Source organism: Peromyscus maniculatus, chromosome 1 (genome assembly GCF_049852395.1).
Source record: "Peromyscus maniculatus bairdii isolate BWxNUB_F1_BW_parent chromosome 1, HU_Pman_BW_mat_3.1, whole genome shotgun sequence".
Lineage (NCBI taxonomy): Eukaryota > Metazoa > Chordata > Mammalia > Rodentia > Cricetidae > Peromyscus > Peromyscus maniculatus.
The window spans coordinates 14,143,471-14,150,495 of NC_134852.1; positions in this window are offsets into that span (position 1 = coordinate 14,143,471).

The window sequence follows — 7,025 nt, forward strand, 5'->3', positions numbered from 1 at the left end:
TGGCCAGTCTAGCCTACTTAGTGAATTCCAGGACAATGAAATACTATCTCAAAAAATACAGAAAGGTGGACAGCACTTGAGGAATGATACCCAAGGTTGTCCTCTGGGCCCTACACACACACACACACACACACACACACACACACACACACACACACACACACACACACACACACATTCTGAGCAGAGGTGGAGGAGGATTGGCCTCCATTTTCAGATCATGAAGGTGCTGGTTGCAGCACACACACCCATCAAAGGGTGGTGAGACTGTCACAGCGGCCCAGCCAGTGAGCCAGCATGTTCTGCCACTTCCCCATTGGCTGACTTTCCAAAGCCAAGAGCAGCCATTGGTTGGCATGCACGAGCATGTTCACCTGCAAATTGTCCTGTATCTATTGGCTAGACTTAAGCCTGTTTGTACAGCTCCTTGTTGCCAGGAATATAGAGCAAATATCCTGCCCCTGAGAGGACTGGGATGAAGCGCGGTTGGTAGAGCACTTGCCTAGCATGCAGGAAGCCCTGGCTCATCCCAGCACCGCACCCTATAACCCATGCATAGCTGTTGTAATCCGTTTCTCTTCCCTTCCCCCATCCTGCTAAGACTCTTCATCTGGGACTGGGGAAGACAGCTGAGCAGTTAAGCTCTTGCCATGCATGTGTGAAGACCAGGATGAGGGCTAGGTATGGTAACCTTCCCAGGCTCCAAAATCAGAGACAAGGGGTTCCCAGAGCAAGCTGCCTAGCAAAACTGGCCATATCGATGAGCTCTAGGCTTGACTGAGACCCTGTCTCAGTAAGATGGCTAGAAAGATGGCTCAGTGGTTAAGAGTACCAGCTGCTCTTCTAGCGGACCTGAGTTCGATTTCCCAGCACCCAGATAATGGCTCATGTCTATAATTCCTGTTCTGGGGGATCTGCTGCCCCTTTCTGGCCTGCAAGGGCACCAGGCATGCACACGATGCCCAGACATGCATGGAGGCAGAATGCCCATACATATAAAATTAAAATATTAATTTAAAAGATTAAGACCTTGTCTCAAAAACACAGCGAAAGGTCTGCAGAGCCACGGTATACAAGAAGCCTGACCGCCGAGGGCCAAGGGTTCCAGCACTCAAGCTGCTTCCCCACCTGTCTGTGGAGAGCAGTGGGGGGTCCAGCAAGAGAGCCCTGAGGTTCAAGTGGCTTGGCTTTGGGCTACTGCTGAGCCTTGGGAACTTAAACCACCCTCCCAAAGAGGACAAACTCTGAAATGTTGAAGGTTCTCAACAACTGATACTCAGAGTAAGCCCCAAATGTTGACTTTCTGTTGTTCACATTTTTCTCTTTGCAAAGGGAGAGCCATGGAGGACACACTCGCCTTGGTGAGTATGGTAACATTGCATTGAGCAGGGTATCTGGGTGGGGCAAGGCTGGGAGATGCCGATTCTTTGCGTTGTGTATACGAGTGCAGATGCCCTCAGAGGCCAGAGGTGTTTGGTCCCCTGGAGCTGGAGTTACAGGAGGTTGTGAGCTACCGATGTGGGTGCTGGGGTCTGGTGTCCGGTGCAAGAGCAGTCAGTGCTCTTAATCGCTGAGCCATCTCTCCAGCCAATCTTCTTCACTTTCTATTGTAGATCTCAGCTTAGGTCAGTTTTCTTGTCTCTGCCTGCCTTGCCACACCCTGCAGATTGGTAAAGCAGTGTGCGCAGCTAAAGCCATTGAAATGTTTCCTGTGTCGTTCCAGGAGGTAGAGAACGCTTCAGGTTCCCTTTCATCCCTGTAGTCTCTTACGCTCTTGATGTTCTCTCAGTGTACACCAGGTGGCAGTAGAGCACCATGTCTCAGCAGGGAGGCGCGGGAGGAGAGGAAGGTGCCTCTCTGCTCCTGGTAAGTTACCAGACACTGGGGCTACCTGCTTCTTTGTGAAGGGGCTTCCTGCCCACTGAAGAATGCAGGAAAGCATGCCTGGCTTCCATACACCACATGCCCACAGGAAGACTCACCAGCTCCAGCTGCAGCAGCCAGAATTGTCACTAGACATTGCTGGGGGCAATTCCTGGGAATCTCAGTAGCACCCAATGGCTTTGCAGAGTACTGATTCAGATACAGTCTGTCACGAGGTGTCTGCTAATTTCTGGTGCTCTCGTGGGGAAGTAACAGCCTTTTGGGACTGTCTGTCCTTGGCGAAGCTGATCCATGTTGTAAGTTGTCTGGGGTCTTCACTCCTTTTGGCAGGATATTCCATTGTGTAGGGACAGATGGCCTCTCCAAGCAGGGCTGGTGGCTCTGATGAACAAGATGCAGCCATGACTTTTGTTTTGTTTTGTTTTGGTTCTTGGTGCAGGGATGTGAAAGTGAGACTATCCAAGGCAGTAGTGGTGCACGCCTTTAATCTTGGCACTCAGGAGGCAGAGGCAGGCAGATCTCTGTGAGTTCGAGGCCAGCCTGGGCTACAGATCATGTTCTAGGACAGGCTCCTAAAGCTACACAGAGAAACCCTGTCTTGGGGTGAGAGAGAGAGAAGAGAGAGAGAGAGAGAGAGAGAGAGAGAGAGAGAGAGAGAGAGAGAGAGAGAGGAGAAATCAAGAGGACTACTTTTGTGCAAGAGCTTTCTCTTTCCACCATGTGGGTCCCGGAGATGGAATGTGGGATTGTCAGGTTTGGAGACAGGCACCTTTGTCTACTGAACCACCTCACTGGCCTCAGCCAGGTCTTTAGAGTATAGTGGAAACTGTTAGCCAAGGCTAGACTTCCTGTGCCATCTCAAAAGCCCCTAATCAGCACCTCGGTTCTCTGGGTCCACTCTCTTCGTCTGCTAAGGGACATGACATCTACTATGATTCAAGCAAATCACTGATGTGACATTAAACTCTCCCTTCCTAGAATCAGGCATCCACCGTGACCATGCCTTGCCTGGAGCAGGTGGGGGTGGGGGTCAGCAGCCACTGTGTGCACTGCTTGCTAAAGAGCACTGTAAATAGTCTGATCTCTCCAGAGTGAAATAGCCTTATCTGTCAGAATCAAGCAAACGTGCGCGCGCGCGCGCGCACGCACACACACACACACACACACACACACACCATGACCATAATAGGTTCTTGCAGTGGTATTATTGATAAGCAGCAAGGAGCCAGAAACAAATTGACTGTGCATCCACCAAGAATGAACTGGACCCTTTGTGTCCATGCAGGGAGCCGTGTGCGTGCTGGTCAAGGAAACAGACAGGGGCCCAGCCTGTGGCTCTGCTGGTGGAGGACTTGCCTGGCACACATGAAGCCCTGGATTTTATCCCAGCACCACTTAAAACCCATCATAGTGGCATATGCTTGTGACCCCAGCACTCAGGAAGGGGAGGCAGGTTATTCTCGGCTATGTAGCAAGTTTGAGGTCAGGTTGGGATGGGGGAGGGAAAAGGGAAGAGAGAGGGAGAAAGGGGGACATAGAGGAAGAGAGGATACAGAGAGGAGAGAGAAAGGGGGGAGAGAATGAGCAAGGGAGAGAGGAGGGGACAGAAATGGAGAGACGTGCACTGGCCCTTCTAGACAATCGTAGATAAATGCACAGTTGGCGGAAACATGGATGATGATGATGATAAAGATGTCACGAGCTGAGTGGGAGCTGGGGATCTAGCTCAGTGGCAGAGTTTGCTGCAAGTGCAGAAGGCCCTGGATCCCCAGGAATGGATGACAGAGTGGGGTAAATGGGAGATACAGAGTTCATATATTGATTACTGGTAATATATTCACTGTAGATGGTGAGTGTGTGAATGATCATGTGTAGGGCATGCTCCCACCGAAAGGAATTTTATTTCTGTGTGGGAGCGTGTAGGTGTGGGCATAGACACATGTATGCCGCAGCACACATGTGGAGGTCAAAGGACACCTTTGGGGAGTCCATTCTCTCCGTCCACTGTGGATCCCAGGGAGTAAAGTCTGGTTGTCAGGCTTGTATGGCCAGGGCTTTCACCGCCGAGTTCTCACTGGCCCTGAAACGGTGATTCTTCCAGCCCCCTAGTGTGCATTTCCCCGTATGCAGAAACCAGATGTGTCTCTGTGAGTGTGTGGCATGAAACCAGAAGGGGGCTGTTTGTAGGACTGTAGGAACTAACCAGAGAGGTGGAAGAGGAGGTCGGGGAGGGGAGGGGCAAGTGTGAGCAAAGTACAAATATGTGTTATAGTGAGACATGTACATTAAGATTATGTGTATGTACGTGTGTGCTCACATGTGCACTAACGTGAGTGCAGGTGCATCAGATACCCTGGAGATGGAGTTACAAGCATTTGTGAGCTGCTTGATGTGGGTGCTGGGAACTGAACCTGGGTCCCCCACAGGAGCAAGAAGTGCTTTGAACCACAGAGCCATGTCTCTGCCCCAAGGACACATTGCTTTTTTGGCTGTGTGAGGCAGCACACATCTGCAGTCTCCACACTGGGAGGTGGAGGTAGGAGGGTCAGTTGATGGTCATCGTCAACCACACAGCAGGTTCCGGGTTAGCCTGGACTACATGACACCATGGAGTCTCAGATAGATAGATAGATAGATAGATAGATAGATAGATAGATAGATAGATAGATAGATAGATAGATAGATAGATGTAGGTAGGTAGGTAGGTAGGTAGGTAGGTAGGTAGGTAGATAGATAGATAGATAGATGTAGGTAGGTAGGTAGGTAGATAGATAGATAGATAGATAGACAGACAGACAGATAGATATTGTACACTAACATTTTTTAAGAGCCTTATTTTTGTACTAAGCATGGTCCAAGGGTGGTGCATGGAGTAAGGACCAGAAGCTGCTACAGGAGGAATTTATTAGCATTTCCTCCAAGTATCCATGACTTTACAAAAAAATCTTACTGTGACCAAACATCGATTCCTTGCCCAAATTCCCTCAGTATAGCTCCCATCAGCCCAAAAAATTATATCCATCAAAACAGTGTGGGCTGATGGGACGGCTCAGCAACTGAAGGCACCCACCTCCAAGACCCCCCACCTGAGCGGGAGCCTCAGAACCCACACGGTGGAAGTAAAGAAATGACTCCTGCCGCTGTCCTCTGACTGCCATGTGCGAAGGAATGTGCACAACAAATCAATGTCAAAAAATCAATTTACTCTGTGGGCTAGTTTCGGCAAAGCATAATATCTGGACTTAGACTCTAAATGGTTAACCTCTGCTCTTCATCTCTTGGGGGAGCCTAGGCACAGTGCTTGGCCTACACTGACCTCCGTTTCCTTTGGTGGAAAATGGGACGCTGCTCCCTTAATGGGGCATAACATGGGTAAGAGACCAGGATGCCTGTGGACTGAGCTGGGGGCTCCACTGGGAGACCTGGAGCAGGGCTCTCTGTCCATGGTGCTGACGGGCAGGGCTTGGGCATCGCACAGTGGTGGAATTCAGCATACCAGCCCCAAGATGCCCTACGAATGGAAGGTTTCCTGACCAAGCGAGTTCGGAAAACACTGGATACTATATCCCAAGCTGTTTCTCCTGCTCTTCCTCCTCCTCCCGTGGTCCCCCTCCTCACTGGACAGCAGCACCCCACCCCTGACAGCCTGCTCTGCAGAGAATGTGGCTTCAGGAATAGCTTGGACAGGTTTGGGCAGGGAAGGGGTGTGCCGTTGTCCTCTGAGAGCTTGCAAGGGCATGGGGGAGGGGCACCTGGCATCGTGACACATGCCAAGCCCTGCTGTGTGCGTTAGAACACTTGAATTTGGCACGTTCCCAAGTTACTTGAGCATAGAACCCAGTTTTCTCCACACATCGCTATTCCCTCGAGCCACCCTCCAAGACACACTGGGAAGCAGATATGCATTAGGAATGTTCCTGGATGCCCACAGCACACAGGGATGGGAGGAGACCGAGGAGACTCTTTCCTCTCTCCCGTGTCTGTCTGTCCTACACTCCCTGGGGCCCCTCTCTAAGAAACTGTGTCCTGCCTTGCTGGTGTGTCTCCCTCCACCCCAGAGGGCAAGCTTTATGAGGGCACAGACCGGCTGTCACCGTCACCACCGTGTCCCTGGAACTCAGCTGAGTACCTCGTGTCCAGCACATGCTCAGTAAATACAACCAAGGAGGACGACTCGGGGGAGAGTGTGGGTTTGGGGCTGTGGACTGGGGGTGGGGTGGCGTGGGTGTTCTGCTTCGCACTGGGATTGGGGTCAAACTGTCCGGTCCCCATGCTGGCTGTAGCAGCAGCAGCTCCACATAAAAAGCAGAGCTGGGACTTAGATGGTTCCGTGGGTAAAGAGGCTTGCCGCCAAGCCTGCCACGACCAGACTCCAATCCCTGGGACTCACGCGGTGGGAGGAAAACTGATGCTTGTAACTTGTCCTCCATATGTACACACACACACACACACACACACACACACACACACAAATTCTTAGAGAAATGCATAGCATCGTGGATGCAGAGCTAACTAAACGGCTTGTACAAAAGCAAACACCGAATGATGTTCCCACTGATAACTACCTCTGTTTTTCCCAAAATTGAGAAGGTTGCCCAGCCTTATTTGTCCTCCATCTGTCCACCTGTACACTGGGACAGCTACACCTCAGGCTGAGGACTAGGTGATTCCCAAGGCAGGGTCTCAAGAGACTGAGGTTGGCGCTGGGTGGACTTGGAGGGAGCGGGCTGGGACGACCCTGACCTAAGTGCATAGACACATTGGCTCAGTAAATTCTCTACTGAGTTACATTAAGTACCTGAGGCCCAAATGGATAGCACAGCGATGGGATTTAAGCATCAGCTCCTCATCATTGCATTCAGTTCCTGCTTAGGGGAGGTGCAGAGGCCCATGACCTCACATCTGGCTTAGATCACCTTCAACAGCTTATGAGACAGGCCAGCTCTTCCCTCCACAGAGAAGAGAGCCAATCAAGGACTAGAGAGGTTGGTTCACCTGCCCAGAGTAACACAGCGTATAAGCAGCAGAGTGGAAACTGATCTTCAGCTTGTCCATGTCCTGGAGGTACGCTCTGCCTTACCTCTACAAGAACAGAGCATCTCTTCTCCATTTCTGGCCTCCAACAATGTCCCAGGTCAGCA